The 20063-nt window shown below is 45.9% G+C and overlaps 1 long non-coding RNA gene across 2 annotated transcripts in view; it reads left to right on the plus strand.

Moving 5' to 3' along the window:
- The window catches only part of LOC136609928 (uncharacterized), a 37827-nt gene extending 18658 nt beyond the window's left edge, over positions 1–19169 (plus strand). The window contains exons 3-5 of one of the 2 annotated variants that reach the window (XR_010790062.1): positions 10646–10845; positions 17189–17262; positions 18933–19169. This is a non-coding gene — a long non-coding RNA (uncharacterized lncRNA). The remainder of the gene's footprint in view (positions 1–10645; positions 10846–17188; positions 17263–18932) is intronic. The other variant, XR_010790061.1, reaches the window with a different exon arrangement.
- Positions 19170–20063: the final 894 nt, after the last annotated feature.

Here is a 20063-nt window from a genome sequence, read left to right on the forward strand (position 1 = left end):
CCGTCATCAGTGCTGTGTAAGTAAGCACTGTGATTGGGTCGAGCGCCAGCTGTGATTGGCTGGCGCTCAATCCAATCACAGCGCTTACTTACACAACACTGACAGAGCCAAGCAGCTTGTCGCACAGACGCCGGCTGGGAGGTGAGTATGGAGGTTTTTTTTTACCTAGTATATACTCGAGTATAGCTCGGCTTATACTTGAGTCAATAGGTTTTCCCAGTTTTTTGTGGTGAAACTTATTGTCTTGGCTTATACTCGGGTCGGCTAATACTTGAGTATATACGGTAGTTTTTAATGGGAAACACTTGCAAGTCCTTCGACATGCATGAAACAAGCGTTGGAGGATCAGAGTCTCAGAGAAGTGATCCGAGGCGTTTTTGCATGAAAAAGCCTCACATTCACAGGTAAAACAGACATTGAGAAGTACAACATTGGCCCAGGTTTCTTTGTCCAATATCGCGCTAACCCGTGTGAAGGTAGCCTAATACAGGGCTTTTATGGTTCTGGGACAGTGTTATACACTAATTATAGAGGTTTCAGTCAACTTCCTGTTTAGTTCGCACAAGTTCAGACCAAACAGAACTTTTTGCACAAGTTCGGTGAACCAGCCGAATCAAACTTTTTAAAAGTTTGCTCATCCCTACGTTTTAGGCTGGGTTCACACGGGGCGAAATTGCTGCAGAATTTCCGTGCTAGTTTCCTGCAATTTTTATCGCGGGATAAAGTAGCAAAGTGGAAGGGATTTGCAAAAATCTCGTCCACTGGCTGCAACCAAGACGCGCTGAAATTGACATGCCACGTGGAATTCAAAGCTGCAGCATGTCAATTTTATCACCGTTTCCGCTGCAGCCATCTTTCCTCTCTATGGGAAGAGCTGGCCACAGCGGAATAAGCTGCTTGAAAACCCGTGTCCTTATTTATCCTCAAGCAGTTTCTTACTGTTGAAAGTTTTAAAAGCTTTTTTACACGGGGCGACATATTGGGCGCTTTTATACAGAAAGATCATCGCTCGGTGAATGGAGGCGGCGTAGGTCGGGGATCGTTCGGCCCATTTAAAACCACCCTTATATAGAAACAACTCTTTAAAAGTTAAGGTACAGGCAATTCTTTTAGCCCACGTCTATAAACTTTTATGTCTTGACAGTTCAAAGGGCACAGTATGAGACAACGTAATGTCCCATTTTCCAGCACACACCTGCTCTTCTGAGCCACCTCAGCTAATGAGTGGTTACCGATAACAATCCCCTGTGTTCTGTGCCGATCTGCACCTGTGTACCTGACTCACCTCTAAGGCCTAATTAGGTAATTAGCAGTTCTCCAGAAAGGAGAGCGCAGACAATGAACAGGTCAGGCAGCAATGATGTACCAGGAGTTAGCTAAGGAACAGCCTGTAGGAGGATTATATTAAAGGGCTGATTATGTCGCCTCTCCAAGGCTCTCAGCTGCTAAACTTGTTCAAAAACACCATGTGAGTTTCAGAAACGGTATCAATTTTTTTTTTTATTTCTACCATACACTCGGTAAGAGCCATCATCACCAGGAATAATAAAGGTCTAAATGTCACAAGATAAGCATGTTGATAGCACTAGTTCAGACAATCTCTAAGGCTTATTTCCATCTATGGTGATTAGGTGATTTTTGTTTTAAAGAAATCTGATTTAAAAAAAAGTTTTCTGAAATTATAAATCGCTTCAGTGTAGATTATGCTTACGGAATGGTGTCTGCTTCAAACTGCATTCAGTATATTATAGGAAATCTTAAAAGGGTATTCCGAGTTTATACTGCTGATGACATCACCTCAGGATAGGGCATCAATAGTTGATCGGCGGGGATCTGCTGCATGGGATCCCCGCTGATCTTCTGGCACACTGTCAGTGCAGCGGGGCTGAACATTGTCTTCAGTGGTCAGGGCCGGAAATGTATTAGCTTCACTCACATTGAAATCAGTGCCTTCCATTACACTTCTGACTCCTCACTGTGGTCAGAGCAATGCTGATAATACAACTTTAAGGCCTTGTTAATACAAGTGTTTATACATGGCTAATTTAGCCGCGATAAAAAATTGCGACCAATGGAAGCGTTGGATTCCAATTCATTTATTCAGATTGCCGATCATTAGCTGCGTAAAAACATCCAGCTGGCAAAGATAGGTCTTCAGCCGATGTTTTGACACAGCAGGAAAAGTTAGGTCTTGCCCTACCTTTCGGCTGTGATCAGCTTGCGGCTCCCATAGGCTTCTAAACCATGTCAGCTGGCTCTATTGAGCCATTAGACGTATTTCAGAAGATTTATGCTGGCCGTAGGAATTCCAAGCTGCGGCGTATACACACCGCATGTGAAGGGATGTGAAAATGCGAGTTTTAGCGCGACTTGGCCGGCTTAAAAACGTATCGTCCGTGTGAATGAGGCCTAAAGATCATGAATATAGACTTAAGTTATCAGGGCACGATCAAGGTCTGTATGGGGCTTTGTACAAAAAAAATCTTGATTTAGCCATATAGTGCTCTAATAACAGTGCATTACATTGATTCATAGCTATATTTTCTGATTTATGAAAAAAAAAAGGTTTGGTACGGTGCTAGCCAGTAGAGTAAAGTGTGATTGTTCTCAGTGAGAGAAACCAAGTAATCTTGGAGATATGATACATTTTAATGGCTAACAAAAATACTTGATGTTACAGCAAACTTTCTGGAACATTTACTTATATCAAGAGGGGTGTCCCCCCTCCCCTCTGCATTTTTGTGATATAATTGTGTCCCATTCAAACCAGTTTCATTTTAGCTTAAAGGGGTTGTCCCACGGCAGCAAGTGGGTCTATACACTTCTGTATGGCCATATTAATGCACTTTGTAATGTACATTGTGCATTAATTATGAGCCATACAGAAGTTATAAGAAGTTTTTCACTTACCTGCTCCGTTGCTAGCGTCCTCGTTTCCATGGAGCCCGTCTAATTTTCGGCGTCTAATGGCCAAATTAGACGAGCTTGCGCAGTCCGGGTCTTCTTCTTTTCTCAATGGGGCCGCTCGTGCAGGATGCCGGCTCCGTGTAGCTCCGCTCAGTCACGTGCCGATTCCAGCCAATCAGGAGGCTGGAATCGGCAATGGACCGCACAGAAGCCCTGCGGTCCACCGAGGGAGAAGATCCCGGCGGCCATCTTCAGCAGGTAAGTAAGAAGTCACCGGAGCGCGGGGATTCAGGTAAGCGCTGTGCGGTGTTCTTTTTTAACCCCTGCATCGGGGTTGTCTCGCGCCGAACGGGGGGGGGGGTTGAAAAAAAAAAAAAACGTTTCGGCGCGGGACAACCCCTTTAATGAAGGATCGATAAGAAGACCCTGAAAGCTTACCGTAACATCATGTATTTTTGTTAGCCATTAAAAGGTATCATATCTACAAGATAACCTGGTTTCTCTTACTGAGAACAATCACACTTAACACACTGATTTGACTGTGGGCCAAATCTAAATGCAATACCTGAGTAACCCCGGTCTTCATCCTTTTACTCCACCAGTCAGGACCTGGACCTTACTGCGGGATCGTCAGGACATTACACTAGAAATAGTCCCAGTTGTGTGGCTGCTGATGCAACTACACACCAAGCTGCAGTACCTGAGTGTGTGAATGAGCATGTAGAGCTGCAGAGAGGAGTCTGCTTGCATGGGTGACAGTGCGAAAAAGGGGAGCCAGGTGAGTATACAAACCTCCAGACTCCTCGAAACCTGACCTATGAGCACCATAATTTAGTTTATGGTGCTTATAGGTGGTGACAGGTTCTTTTTAAACTACTAAATCAACCAGTTAACAAAATTCAATAGACAATTGGGTTCAATTACACTAGCTGCACCCAGGTATGATTACTGCCAGACCTGCTGAATCTAAACATCACTTAAATAGAACCGGTCTGGCAAACTGGAGCCGGCTAGAAGCAGCACATGATGCCACATTCTAAAGAGATTCAAAGACAGATGGGAAACAAAGTGTCAGGCGGGTAGATGTGGATCCTCCTTGCCACACATTGGTTTGACTTTGCGCTAACTGGGGAGGCATCACCCGAGGAACCACAATTTTCACCCTTGACCTCTCCAAGAGGACATGTTTTTTGCTGTGAGGTCCCGAAATCGTTACTCATCTAGATAGTCTGGGTAGTGTGGCTGCTGATGCTGCACTAGGCCGAGGTGCAGTATCTGAAGGTCTGAACAGGAGTCTTGCAGGAATACAGGCTATAGCCAGGGCTGGTGGCATAAGTGCATTAACGAGGCTCAGGCTGAAGGTGAGGATAGTTTGTAAGCAATAGCAAAGTCTAGAATACAGAGCAGCGGTCAGGGAGCACAGAAATAAAAATGGCCAGAGTCAGGCAGGGGTCAGAATCAGAATATACCCTAAAAGGGTTTAGTCGTAATCAGTAATATGCAGCCAAATTGGTAAGGCATTTTCCATAAGGGAAGGGATTGGCTAGTAATTGGTGGATGACTGGATTAGGGGACGTACAGTGGACCTTTAAGAAAGGGGATGGGAGCGCACGCAAGCCCTACAGACAGGGGACTGTGAGCGAGCAGAAACAGAAATGTCGTGTGCAGTATGTGACAGGCTGTTGTGTCCAACCATAACCCCAGGAGGAAGTGAGGGGGTGAATAGCAGCCATGCACCGTAACACAAAATCATTGAAATCTATGAGCCTGGAAAGGGTAACAGAGCCATTTCTAAGGCTCTGGGACTCCAGCGAACCACAGTGAGAGCCATTATCCACAAGTGGAGAAACTTGAAACACTGGTGAATCTTTGGTTGGTCTACCCAAATTTTACCAAGAGCGCATGGCTACTGGTGTATTATGTCACCACCAGAAGTAAGGGGTGGCAACATAAGACAGCAGTTGTCAGAAATGTTAACGCCCCCAGTTTGTGATTGGCTGGGGGTGTGCTTACATTGAAAGCGTCTGGGCCGGCGGTACAGAGGAAGAACAGAGGACAGCCATGGCAGCGTGAGTGAGAGGAGTAGCAGCAGCACCACCACCACCGCCTGAAGAACAGAGGAGAACGGCGGAACAGCGGTGTCAGCGCACAGCGGAACCACAGAGGAGAACGCCAGCATTGGGAGGGCCGGCGCCGCCACAGTGGAACACAGTGTCAGCGGGGCACCAGCTGGGAGACAGCAGAGAGGTGGCTGGCAGCACAGAGCACACAGACGGTGGCTGACAAGGAGCACAGAGCCGGCAGCCATCTGGGACGCAGCGTATGGATGTATTTTTGCCAGCCCTGCATGGTTAGGGTGAGGGTTAGTTTTTGTTTTAGTGTTACATTATTAGCTGTAAATGCTGCCATGTTACCGCTGTAACATGCAAGCATTTACAGCGATTAATGTAATGCTAAAACAAAAACTAACCCTCACCCTAACCGTGCAGAGCTGGCAAAAATCCATCCACATGCTGGTAGGACCTTCAAGCATTAAGCCTATCGGAAGCTAGGGGTTTGCCCCTGTCAAACCCCTAGCTTCCTGTGGCGTCAAGGTGCACTAGTACCGAGCGCATGAAAAGATCATCCAGCAAGTCACAAAATAACGCAATTGAACATATAAGAACTGCAGGATTCACTTGCTTCAGTTAAGGTCAGTGTGCATGATTCCATTATAGTAATGACACTCGGCAAAATGGTATCCATCGGAGAATTTTAGGGTGCAAACCCCTGCTGACCAAAAATAGCATAAAGGTTCATTTGACAAAAAAAACACCAATACTTTTGGGATAATGATCTGTGGCCGGAGGAGTCAACTTTTTAGAGGACATGTATCCCGTTACATCTGGCATAAAACCAACACCACATTCCACCATATGAACATCATACCAACAGTCATATATGGTGGTGATATTGTTATGGTCTGGGGCTGCTTGCTTCTACAGGACCTAGACGGCTTGTCACAACTGGTGGAACCATTAATTCTGCTCTCTATCAGTAAATCCTGAAAGAGAACATCAGTTCATGACCTTAAACTCAACTGCAATTGGATTATAGAGCAGGACAATGATCCAAAGCACACAAGCAAGTCCATCTCTGAGTAGCCCGAAAGAAACAAAATTAAGTTTGTGGAGAGTCAAAGTCCTGACTTGAATCCCATTGAAATACTGTGACAAGACCATAAACAGGTATAATACCCTATAATACAGTCAAAGTAAAATAATTCTGTATAAGAGTGGTCTACAATTCCTCTACAGTGATGTAAACGACTTATAGATTATCACTAATTCTTGCATGCAGTTGTTGGATGACACAACCATTTAATAGATTTTGAGGAGGGGGGGGGGTTGATTATCTTTGCCTTACATGTTTACATGTGTAATCTTTATCTCATATTAAAATGAGTTGGATGATCTTAAAAATGTAAATGAAACAAATTGGGAAAGGTAGAAGAAATGTAAGAGGCAAATACTTTTCTTACAGTACTGTTCGTTTCCCAAGGGAGCATTGCCTGTAAGGCTCCCTGTACCAGCTGATGGTCTCCATAAGGAGAAAAAGTAGCCTTGTAGAACTTCATCAAAGGCTTCTCACCCAGCCATCGAGTACTGGATCTGTGCTGATGGTGGATTGGATCTCCAGAACAGCTGTTTATAGAGGGGTGTTTCTTCCATATGAGTTTCTGGCTTGGATATAATTCCCAGACATGTTTCAATGTTCTTAATTGGTTGGACATTTGCTTACAGAGTATTCATATATAAATAGCTTTAGGGAGATTTTTTTTACCTTGAGGAGAGCTAATTTGCATACCTTTTTCCCAGGGAGCATTGCCTGTAAGACACCCTACTGTACATAAGTTGGGGGTCTCTGCAAGGAGAAACAGTAGTCTCCGAGTGCTCCTTCAGATTCTTTGAAGCCACTTTTTTTTGGATTGGCCTGTGCTTCAGCAAGTTCTTCAGAGAGAAAAGTGGGAGAACACTAGTCAATGCAAATGATCGGTTATGGGCAGTTTGCCAGTTCACAGTCTAGTCTAAATACAGTGTTTTCTCTAGAACAGGGGTGTCCAACTCATGGCCCACGGGCTGAATGCAGCCCAGGATGATTATGAATGGAGGCCAAAGGGGAGAGGGACCCATGTTGGCTGAATCTGGAGGGGGTGAGGCCGCAGGTAGTACCTGTCAATGGCAGGCTATGAGCTTCCGCTCACTGACAGGCTCTTACAGCTGAAAGTAATATAGTCCACAGTAGCACTCCTCACTGCCCAATCAAAGTTCACATGGGAGGCGATTGGCTTTGCTTGCCCCGCTATGGGCAGGATTGACACCCAAAGAGTCAGCAATCAATAATATTATGCAGGACAGCAAAATACTGGTGCCATAAAAACTTACATCCAGTTGGATACGTCCTTTATTCCTTCATAATCATAAAATATTTAGCGACGTTTCGACAACATCCAGTAGATGCAGAGCTTTACAAAGACTAGGCTCATACAGCTGATGAGGCACTGTGCGGCACTTGCAGCTCTGTGACTGACTTAGTCAGACTTAGTCATTCCGAGTCCAGTATGTATTACAGAAGGAAAAAATTAAAAACCAACATTCACTGAAAACGGCCATATACTTACTAACACAGGAGGGCAAACATGTGCACCACCTCAACATGCAGGCAGCCAAAACTGCCAAATGAGGGAGCCATGCCTGCATGTTGAGGTGGTGCACATGTCTGCCCTCCTGTGTTAGTAAGTATATGGCCGTTTTCCAAGTGCAGCATGTGGCAACAATTTTCCTTTCTGTCCTCCCGAGTCCTGACCACTCCTATCCAGTATCGAGGTGAGGACGAGAGATGGTGGTCCCATCATGGCCATCTGACACTGTATGTCTCTCCCCTCTTATCCGAAATGGGCATGAGGCTGTAAACTGCACGTGAGCCTGGACAAACATGCATAAGCAGGCACTGACTTCAGTCTGGAGTCTATATGGTCTGGCAGCGGCTGGAGTTATTTGGAAGATGATTGGGTTGTTTGTGGGCACAGTGGCAAATGATGGTGGTTCTTTGGAGGACTGTTGAGGATAAAAATATTTGCTTGGAGTACCGTGGAGGATGATGGGGCTTGTTTGGAGGGATGTGGAGGGCGATGGGGGTTGTGTAGAGCAGTGGTCCCCAACCTTTTTGGCACCAGGGACCGGCTTCAAGCAAGACCATTTTTACAAGGCCCGGCAGGGTGGGGTGGGGCGGGACATGAGCGGGGCTTTGGTTATATGGGGCGGGGTTATGAAGGGAGTTGGAGTTTAGTGCATTCTTATTTAATTATGACATTTAGAATGTCCTGGCAGTATACACATAGGGCAGTATAATATATCCCCCCCCCCCCCGCCTGGCAGCACACACATAGGGCAGTATATAATCTATCCCCCCCCAGCACACACATAGGGCAGCATATAATTTATCTCCCCCACTCCTCAGTAATAGACAGCCCCCACCACTCAGTAATAAGTAGCCCCCCCCCCCAGTAATAAGTACCCACCCCCAGTAATAAGCAGCCCCCACCAGTAATAAGCAGGTCTCCCCCCCTCCTAATAGGCAGGTCCCTCCCCCCCAGTAATAGGCAGCCCCTTCCCCTGTAATAAGCAGCCCCTCTCCCTGTAATAAGCAGCCCCTTCCGCTGTAATAAGTAGCCCCCACCCCCCCAGTAATAGGCAGCCCCCCCCAGTAATAGGCAGCCCCCCCAGTAATAAGCAACCCCTCCCCCAGTAATAAGCAGGTCCCCCCCTGTAATAAGCAGCCCCTTCCGCTGTAATAAGCAGCCCTTCCGCTGTAATAAGTAGCCCCCACCCCCCCAGTAATAGGCAGCCCCCCAGTAATAAGCAAGCCCTTCCCCTGTAATAAGCAGCCCCCCCCCCAGTAATAAGCAACCCCTTCCCCTGTAATAAGCAGCCCCCCCCCCCAGTAATAAGCAACCCCTTCCCCTGTAATAAGCAGCCCCCCCCCCCAGTAATAAGCAGGTCCCCTCCCAGTAATAAGCAGGCCCCCCCCCCAGTAATAGGAAGCCCCTTCCCCTGTAATAAGTAGCCCCCACCCAGTAATAACCAGCCCCCCTATAATAGGCAGCCCCCTCCGCAGTAATAAGTAGCCCCCCCCCCAGTAATAACCAGCCACCCCAGTAATAGGCAGCCCCCCAGTAATAAGCAGCCCCTTCCCCTGTAATAGGCAGCCCCCTCCCCTGTAATAAGTAGCCCCCCCCAGTAATAACCAGCCACCCCAGTAATAGGCAGCCCCCCAGTAATAGGCAGCCCCCCCAGTAATAGGCAGCCCCCCAGTAATAAGCAGCCCCTTCCCCTGTAATAAGTAGCCCCCCAGTAATAAGCAGGTCCCCCCAGTAATAGGCAGCCCCCCGGTAATAAGCAGCCCCCCAGTAATAAGCAGGTCCCCCCAGTAATAGGCAGCCCCCCGGTAATAAGCAGCCCCCCAGTAATAAGCAGCCCCCACCCCCCAGTAATAGGCAGCCCCTTCCCCTGTAATAAGTAGCCACCACTCCCCAGTAATTGGCAGCTCCTTCCCCTGTAATATGCAGCCCCCCCATTAATAGGCAACCCCCCAACCCATATACTTACCTCCTCCCTGCTGTCGCTCTCTCTCTGCTTGCCCTGACGTCAGCCCGGAACGCTTCCCCCCCCGAGTCCTCTCCTGCGGAACTAATGAGCAGGGGACTCGGGGAGGAGAATCCTGGCTGCACAGACGTCAGTGTGCGCCGGGATCAGCGCGATTACCAGCGGGAAGCTGCGGCTCCCCCGCTGGTAATCGCTTCGGTGGTCAGCGGCGTCGGCACGCCGCGGGCCACATAGCACAAGGCAGCGGGCCGGATTCGGGCCACGGGCCTTGTGTTTAGAGAAAAAGTTCCTGGCGGTGCCGCGGACTGGCGCTAAACACCCAACGGCCCGGCCCCGGTCCGCGGACCGGTGGTTGGGGACCCCTGGTGTAGAGGACAATTCCCTGCATCGTTAGTGTTTGTATTTTCAATGTGTAGCACAAGACAACTTTTCTTCTTCCAATATGGCCCACAGACGCCAAAAGCTTGGACCCCCTGCTCTAGATGCATAGGGGGCTGAGATAGTATAGACCCCCTAAAAAACCAAAGTGGTGCATCTATAGCTATATGAATGCGCAGCCCTTAGCCATGGGTATGGTTTGCATCTCTTTGCTAACATGGTTTGCCACAATAGAACTGTAGCTTATTATTTACATGCAGCAAGTGCACATCATATAGTCTGCAGACCCCGCATTTCACTTTTCTCTATACATGACTACATTTACTCATCTCATAACTGAACAACGCTATGCGCTCTTTATAGGAGACGCCTCATTGACATTTACAGAACTATCACGGATTTCATGTTCAGAATCTGTCTATGACTAAACCTCTTTGACAGCAAAAAAAACTTTTTTTTTCCCGGAGTAGGGAGCAAAAGGTCATTTTCTGTATATGAGTGCACTTCCACAGAACAGCTCTGAATGCAGCAGAATATCTAAGTGTTCTCTATTTAACCACTTCACCAGCAGGTGAGATAAGAACGACTACATATAAATATCTAAAGAAATACAAATCTCTTTTAGCATTGCCAACAATGTGCTGCCTCTACCTGGAAAACAATTGCTATCCTATTACAAAGAGCTCCGTAATTAATTGCCCCTTTTTCTTGATCAGCACACTTTAACATACCAGCCTAGTGAAGAGTCCTAAGTAGCCTCGAAAGTTGGCAAATATAAAGTTTTTCTGGCTAACATGGAACCATGAAACTTCTACTTGAAATTGATGAGCACACTGAAGGGTTCTTGTCCATGGAAGTGGCTGTGCCCAATTCTGCAAGATAGTGGAAGGAAGAAAAGATGAGAAGAGACATAGAAGTAAGTAGTAATCAAAAGAAGGGGGTGAAGAAGGCTGTAGGATAAGCATATCCTGGCACCAGGCGGAACCCAACCAAAGATAGTAAGGTCGGAGCAGGGTGAATATATTGACACCACTGTGAGCATATGCATGGCAATTTCTTTAGTCTGTCAGCCAATATAGAGGTCAACGTCTGGTTCCCATATAACAAGATCATGAGGCCTGCAGAGAGCCTTAGGTCTATTCACATATGTTTTAACACTATGTATGGAGAATGTACCAGGAAAACTATTTGACCGTTTGTAGAAATTATCAATGGGGCTCCAATTATGTGACCGATGCCAAAAGAGTGACAAAAGTGTATCCATAGGGCATCCACCATACTGGTATCTGTCATACATCTTTTGGTCTGTTGCACTTTCCGATACAAGAGCATATAAGACTTAATCTGTATGACATGCATTTTTATCTTTATCATGGGAGCATATGGATAAAATATGAATAACTGTACACATGGCAGTCTTTAGCTATGTGTGACCCGTGTGGCTGCACTGGGCGCCAACCACCAAGCAGATGATGTAGGCGGGGGCGATCGACTCCTCAGCGCTGCCAAGGCAGATGATCTTCTTCATCCATAGGGCAATGTTTTGTGGAGCTACATAAATCACCATTTTCCTGGCTCCGTCTCCTCCTCTCTGCTGTTCCGAGGCACTGCTGTCAGCCCATTGGTGGCCCTCCCACAACACAACTGTTTAGTTCTACTGTTTTTAGGCTATTAATAGAGATGAGCGAGCACCAAAATGCTCGGGTGCTCGTTACTCGGGACGAACTTTTCGCAATGCTCGAGGGTTCGTTTCGAGTAACGAACCCCATTGAAGTCAATGGGCGACCCGAGCATTTTTGTATATCGCCGATGCTCGCTAAGGTTTTCGTTTGTGAAAATCTGGGCAATTCAAGAAAGTGATAGGAACAACACAGCAACGGATAGGGCAGGCGAGGGGCTACATGTTGGGCTGCATCTCAAGTTCACAGGTCCCACTATTAAGCCACAATAGCGGCAAGAGTGGGCCCCCCCCCCGCACTGTCAGCGTAAAGATCGTTCTCCTCTGCCATAGCTGTAACAGCTGTGGCAGAGAAGAACGATGTTTGCCCATTGAATTCAATGGAGCCGGCAATACAGCAGGTTCCACTGAAAGCAATGGGCTGCCGGCGATCGCGGGATGAATTGTCGGGAAGGGCTTAAATATATAAGCCCTTCCCTGCAATTCATCCAGAAATGTGTTACAATAAAAATATATACCGGCGTATAAGGTGACGGGGCGTATAAGACGACCCCCCAACTGTCACCTTATACGCCGGCAATACAGTGGAGCAAAGAATAAAAATCATTACTCACTTCTTCTGACGTTCTGCGGTGCTCCTGCAGGCTGTCGCTCCCTGATGGTCCACGGCAGAGCATTGCTTTCTGGACGCAGGGCTTGAAATCCCCGCCTCCAGAAACACACGTGCCTTCAGCCAATCACAGCCATTCAATGACATCATTGTCATTGGCTGTGATTGGCTGAAGGCACCTGTGTTTCTGGAGGCGGGGATTTAAAGCCCTTCGTAGAGAAAGCAATGCTCTGCCGGGAACCAGGAGGGAGCGACAGCCTGCAGCAGCACCGCAGAATGCCAGGAGAAGTGAGTAATGATTTTTATTCTTTGCTCCACTGTATTGCCGGCATATAAGGTGACAGTTGGGGGGTCGTCTTATACGCCCCGTCTCCTTATACGCCGGTATATATTTTTATTGTAACACATTTCTGGATGAATTGCAGGGAAGGGGTTATATATTTAAGCCCTTCCCGACAATTCATCTCGCGATCGCCGGCAGCCCATTGCTTTCAGTGGAACCTGCTGTATTGCTGGCTCCATTGAATTCAATGGGCAAACATCGTTCTTCTCTGCCACAGCTGTTACAGCTGTGGCAGAGAAGAATGATTTGTCTTCTATATGTTCTCAATGGGGTCGGCGCTGCTGCCGCCGGCCCCACTGAGCGCATATAGAGAAGAGAACAGAAATCGCAGATCGCACATAGGTGCGATCTGCGATTTCTATGGCCTTAAGAAGGACCGTTGGGGTTCTTGAAACCTTAAATCACTCCTAACACTCTCCCTATAGCAGCTCCACCAAGATACCACTTTCCCTGAACTAATGTCAGAACGCATCTGTGGCGAACCGCGGGAGGGGCAGATTTTAATACTCGGGTGACACCTAATCTCGCCAGCCACTCACAGCAGGGGGGTGGTATAGGGCTTGAATGTTGCAGGGGGAAGTTGTAATGCCTTCCCTGTCTTTCTATTGGCCAGAAAAGGGCGCAAATTTCTCAGGGAAGAAAGTGAAAGTAACCCGAACACCGCGTGGTGCTCGTTACGAGTACCGAGCATCCTGAACACCCTAATACTCGAACGAGTATCAAGCTCGGACGAGTATGCTCGCTCATCTCTAGTTATTAACTTGATTTTGGAGCTGTATTTATGTTATGAGCTTAGTTCTGGTATTGTATCTGCGGTTGGCTTGTGCAATGTGAGTGCTATCAGCTTGGTTCTGGTGCTGCATTTATGTTATAAGTTTAGTTCAGGCTAATCTGTAACTTTGGCTGTACCATATGGGACTAAGACTGTCACATGATTGAATCGGTCATGTCTTTTGTCTAACAAGACGTGCTGCATATCTTTACAGCCGTGTCCCCCTTAATCTACCCTGTTGGCTTTATTTCTCTTCCATTTCCTCCTTGTTTGCTCACATTCACTCTGCTTACTTTTCTACCACACTTCTAGTCTGTTGTTGAGTGGGTGCTCTTGACTGCCCAGTGTAAATGGATGACATGATGCTTTTATTGATACTGGGTGGTGGAGACCACCCTCTTGCCTGTAGAGTAGGGTATGGCTCAGAGAGTAATCAGAATGATTGCAGATGAGCAGGAGGAGGGGTTAGAAGAAAAAACACTGAGAAAATAACAGAGCCATGTCTGTAAAGATATGCAGCCCGTCGCCTTTGTCAGAGGATGTCACAGGTCCAGTTGTGTGAAACTGGTTTTACATCTACATTGGAACCTCCGGTTGGAGCTTCCAACACGGATCTGGCTCAAAGTACTGGAAGAAAACGCTAAATGCAGCGGTTTTTGCTCCGTCTAAAAGCTGGGCAGCTGAGCGGAACCCAAACAGACCCCATTATAGTTAATGGGGTCCATTTGGTGGTATTCGGTTCCTCCCTGAGATTTAATCATTTGTCCGTGAGGATTCCCCGGAACCCTGGATGCAGGTCTGGGAATCCTCATGGCCACATATGGTACAGCCAAAGTTACAGATTAACTTGGGGCTAACTCAGCGGAAAACTGCCGACAATATATACTCACTGTATCACTAACAAGGTCTCAACAACACTTCAATTAACATGTCATGTAACATTTTGAGTCAAATGCTGCTGGGGTGAACGTGTAGGGTTACCATCAGCATATAGATGTTTCATTTTTAGTAGCTTCTTGCAGCTTTTAGAAGTTTTCTATACAGTACATTTCCCAAGTACATAAAAGTATTCCAAGGGGGTATATACCAAAGAGGCAAACTAGGTAGCTGTTATGGGACTTTTTGAGTCCAGCTGTGGTTGATCCCATTCCCTTTGCTACTGGCAAGAACCTGAGGAGGCAAAAGAGTGTGGGGGAATTGATCCAAGGATGCAAAGGACGTGGGGGATGAAACAAGCACCAGGACACTAGTCGTTCTGTCCTAAGTGGCAAAACCTGGCACCCTAATGGCTGTCCCCTTATGTCTATGTACCCCATTGGAAAATAGCTTAATTTTTTAAAATGTTATTGACTACGTGAATATCGTGTCCAAAGAGATGGATGAGAAATATTCTCAGTTCATGGGAAAAAAATAGCTGAATGAACTGAGATGCGAGAAAAACCACAATTGCTGGTTCCTGTTAGTTTTACACGCTACACGGTTTTGTTGATACATGTAGTTTCACATTTCATGACTTTTCTGCTGCTTTGTTAATTAATGTTGTGTTGTCTGTAAGTTTCACTCTTCATCCTTTCTTGGGCTGTTTTTTTTCTGTTTGGACCATATGTGTAACCCACCTGAACTGACCCCGTTTATAACACCATATATAGATGATTTCTAAGAACCTCTCATTATTCATATTTTATATAGACTCATAAGATGATGAACATTCTGATAATATCCAAGTGGTTAAAAGTCTAAACTTTTCTTTAGTTCCTTTCATTCCAGCACAGCATTGCTTGTAGCTTCCCAAATATTACTTTTAATAGCGATGATTTCAGTGACTATTACTGAGGTGGAACCAGCCAGAAATGCAAATAATAGCTCTGTACTTAAAGGGGTGTTCACCTCTTGCAAAGTTATGGCATCTCACTGACTCATACTCTATCTACGGGATAGGGGATCTGCCTGATCGGTAGTGTGCAACCGATATCAGTGGGGTCCAACTGAATGGAGGGGCAGTTGAGCGATTGCACTGCCGCTTCACTCATCTCTAAGGGATTGCCAAAGAGAAGCCAGGTACAGCACGCTAGAATCTTCGGCAGTGCCAGAGAGTCTAATGAAGCTGCAACATGCATGCTTGATCACCACTCCATTCATATTGGGTAACACAAAACCCCCATGCTCATGATCTGTGAGGGTCCCAGCAGTCAGACCCTGACAATCAGACACCTATTCACTATCCTTTGTATAGGGAAAAAGTTAAAATCTTGGCAATCTGTAAAGGGATAGGGGACAGTTTGCAGATGGTGGGGTTCCCATCCCTAAGACGCCCCGTCACCCCCGCGTGCGGATCTCGAGTACGGGGGTCTTGTGTCTCCTGTCCTCCTCACAGATTACTGCAACCCCCCCAGTGAGGAGGAGCAGGTTGGGTTGAGCACTGGTTATACAAGCACACTAGTACTCCATTCACTGTCAATGGCAATGCCGAGATACCTGAATGGCACCCGTTCACGTATTTCCTTAAGCCGCATTGAAACGAAGGGAGGGCTGACCGTGCATGTTCGAAGATCACTTTGGATGAAGAAGCTACCCTTGCAGTGACAGTCAAAGTGGAACATGGGAGTCCCGTTCTGGAGATCAGCAGGGGATCTCAGCTGCTCAGGTATTTCGATCAGTCCCATTGACATGAATGGAGCACTAACTACGCATGCTTAGCCAGTGAGGTCACTGCTGTAGGAAAAAGCCAGCCCTCTCAGTGACAGGAAAGCAGAACACGGGAGTTCCCGAGTTCTCGCACCAATCAGCAAGTTATCCCTTATCTTGTAGATAGGGGAAAACTTGCAATTTTGGTGCAATACCTTTAAATGGTACATACAACTGAAAAATACAACTCGCCCTGCAAAAAAAAACAAGTCTTCTTCTGGCTATGTCATTAGAAAAATACCAAAAGTTACGAATGTTTGAAAAAGGGGTTAAAAAAAAGCTAAAAATGAAAAAGGGCTGTTGTAGGAAGGGGGAACCTACATGGATATCATTTTTCAAAAATCCACATATATGAATTCTATTTACAATTCTTGCTTTCAGTAGATAGAAATCAGAAGGGTTGTTGATTAGGGATGAGCGGACGTGCTCGTTTAGGACAATTACTCGATCGAGCATCGCTTTTTTCGAGTAACTGCCTAATCGGGCGAAAAGATTTGGGGGGCGCCGGGGGTGAGCGGGGGGTTGCGGGGGAAAGAGAGAGAAACCTCCCCCTGTTCCCCCCTGCTAACCCCCGCTCCACCCTCCCCCTGGCACCCCCGAATCTTTTCGCCCGAGTAGGAAGTTACTCGAAAAAAGTGATGCTCGATCGAGTAATTGTCCTAAACGAGCATGCTCGCTCATCTCTATTGTTGATCCAGGAAATATTCCGATTGCCAGATTGGAGTTGGGAAGGAATTTTGTTTCCCTTAAATGGGAAAAATTGGCTTCTATCTCATTGGGGTTTTTGCCTTCCTCTGGACCAACATTTGGGGGTAACAGGCTGAACTGGATGGACATGCTATGTTACTAAATAGACACCAATTCAGCTTTTCTTCCATTCCTCAAATATGAAATATCTCTGTGTTCTAATCTTAATCCAGTGACAATAATTGTGATGAACAGAACCTGAACACTTTGGATAGGAGTCAGACTCGAAAATCGATGTTGTAAAATGTTGCTGTCAGTGTAGAGGTGACTGCGTGTCTGGAGTTTGACGTCTTATGAAAACACAAGTCTACCACATTCGATTCTTTTCCTCCTGATGTACTGTAATCTCATTTCTGAAAGGTGAACTCCTTCGTACTCCGACGTTCACACAGAATTGCCGGATCTCCTTTGTTTTTTCTTTTAGGTTCTTGGTCTAGTGATCTGTGTTTGGAGGGCGCACCATGCATATACAAGCTAATGGGATATTGAAAGAAGGAGGTAAACTTCTACTCAGAGGCGTAACTTGAAGCTCCCGGGCCCCAATGCAAAGCTTGTAACGGGGCCCCCAACTATAATGCGTTACTTATAGTACTGGGTTCCCTATATGGAGAAGAGAGGCCTTACGGGCCCCCTAAGGTTCCTGGGCCCGGGTGCAACCGCATCCCCTGCATCCTCTATAGTTACGCCCCTGCTTCTACTCTAAAACCCATTTCAAGCCACCCTTACCAGTCAAGTGATTTAAAAGGCTATTTTCCCTAATGAGGTCCAGATGTGTTCTACTCTTCATGGAATTGTGCAGTGTATTGCGCATTTGCGCACCTCCCATAGGCTTCTATAGGGGACCAAAATGTGCACAAAAATAGGGCATGTCCTATTTTTTTACTGCACGCAAAAAACAAAAATAAGAACTAATCCACCGGAATCGATGGGTTGTATTCTCTATATATTGCGCGCACAAATACAAGTGCAAATACGTCCGTGTGAAGCTTTCCGAAGACTGTTGGAGTTCTGGTTTATGTGATTATTAAAGGGGTTGTCCCGTTGTAAACTACAATAGCTCCCTATAAGAGAATGTGTGCCCCTGGATTGGTAAGAGAATTCGAATAGATAACTGGAATTGTACTTTTAAGGGGGTGTCCAGTTGCAAACCATTGATGGTTTATCCTTAGTATAGGCCATTGATAGTACTTTGGCGGGGTTCACCACACAGGACCCCTGCTGCTCAATTGTTCTTCGGGCTGCTGTGCTCATGCACTGAGCTGATTTCTGCCGGCAGCAGACAGCTCTGTCCTCACTGCAGTGGCCAGGCTTGGTATAACAGGCAAAGTTCTTATTCACTTCAATGGGAACTTTGCCTGTAATGCCAAGCCTAGTCTGGCCATTGCATTGAAAATGAAGCTATCTGCTTTCTGCAGAAATCAGCTCAGTGCACAAGTGCATTGGCTTGGTGAACAGGGCCGCAGACCCCTGCTGATCTCGTATGGATTGCCTATCCTAAGCTTAGGCCTACCATAGGTTACAACAAGACAATCCATTTAAAGGACAATTCCTGTTAGCAATGAAAATTCTCCTACCTATCCAGGTTCATACATTCTCTTATAGGGGGCTATAAGTAGTATAGAAATGTAACTTACTTTTTCAGGCTAATGGCTGAATGCAGTGGAGCTCATAGAAAAGTAGAGGCCCTATAACTATAGCCTAGATCCAAATGACCCCCCCTCATTGTGGTCTGGGTTTGGCCACCCAGAAAGTGTTTGTTTCCCCTCCATGCTCTTTCTATTGCACATATGTAAATTCCTGCCCCCTAATAATGCTGCACTACAACATAAACACATTTTTCCATTCCTGCACCCCTCACCTGATTGCCTGTCACATTCTCTATGACTATTCTGTATATGTCACACTCTGGATGTATATTGCAGTCACTTCCATGCAGTGCAGCATCCTGTCTATACTATGCTATTTTGTCAATCCCATCTCTGTACAGAGCCTGTACCATCTCTGCCTGCTGAGAGGACAGTCTATCATTACCCTGTATATTCTTCTAAATAAACTAAAGGCCATAAGTATACAGACGGGGAGACTGAACTATCCTCTCCTTCATTATAACTGTTTGACAGGAGCCTCTAATCATCAGCAGACCTGTAATAGAAGTTTCTATTCCACAGATCTCCCCACAAAGAGCCGATGTGGTACAGTCCATGCAGTTTCATCATACAGGGATATATCGCTGGAGGCTCAAGTATTTTGGCCATGCGAGCAGAGTCACTGGAAACATTTATAATGTTTGGACAGATCAGTGAAGTACCTTCATTTACTTTATCTCCAGTTTCCATGTTTCATTAACTTGTTGCTTTAAGTTGGTGAAAGTAAACATGCAAAAAGTAAAAAACTTTTTTTTTTCCTGAAAATTCTGTCACTTTAGCAGATGATTAATACTCAGCCTTGTTCTAAAATAGGTGCTTGTTTTGTGGTGTCACTCCAAGGGCTTAGCATGTGACAGAGATAGGTGGAGAGAATGGTTCTATTTTTCATTTTGGGCTATTTTGCTCTGTAAGTAATACTTCCCAGCTGTTCATTCATTTAGCAGGCTTCACAGAGATACAGATGGTAGCAAAGGTGTCACTTTGAAACAACACAGAGGGTACCCCGCCCCCTAATCTTAACTACATCCAGCACAACAGTTACCTAAAACCCCAGTCTTTGCAAAATTGCTAAATTTTTAATTGCACGCCTATATGCAAAAATTCAGCTTTCGACCAGACTTATGGAGCTCCTTTTGCTTTCAAAATGTCATTACCCTGAATGGGGCCGTTCTGGAAATCCCCCTTTGTTTTCTTGTAGGGTTGGTCTTGATGTTTTGACTTAAGCAAAAGTGTTTTTCAAGCAAATAGAATAGATATCATACCATCATTATATGCCTGTGTGTTTACAAGTGATGTTATACTAATGCACTGATCATGAGCCACTAAGGAGACAGTAGAAAAAATATTACAATTGTCGACCACATCAACAATGTGCTAAATGACAACCAATAATGGGTCTAACTTACCAAAGCTGTTTAACAGAAAAACTCGTTTTTTTGTCCATAACAGCCAATCAGACATCAGCTTTCATTTGTTAAACTGCTATTGAAAAAAGAAAGTTACACTGTCATTGGTTACCAATACAGGAAGTCATTAAAGGGGTTGTACAAAGATAGACTTTTATCACATATCCATAGCATAGGTAAAAAAAAAAGTTTGATTGGTGGGGGTCTCACCACTGAGACCCCCTACTGATCCTGAGAACGGTGGTCC

The sequence above is a fragment of the Eleutherodactylus coqui genome, chromosome 1, assembly GCF_035609145.1.
Source record: "Eleutherodactylus coqui strain aEleCoq1 chromosome 1, aEleCoq1.hap1, whole genome shotgun sequence".
Classification (NCBI taxonomy): Eukaryota; Metazoa; Chordata; class Amphibia; order Anura; family Eleutherodactylidae; genus Eleutherodactylus; species Eleutherodactylus coqui.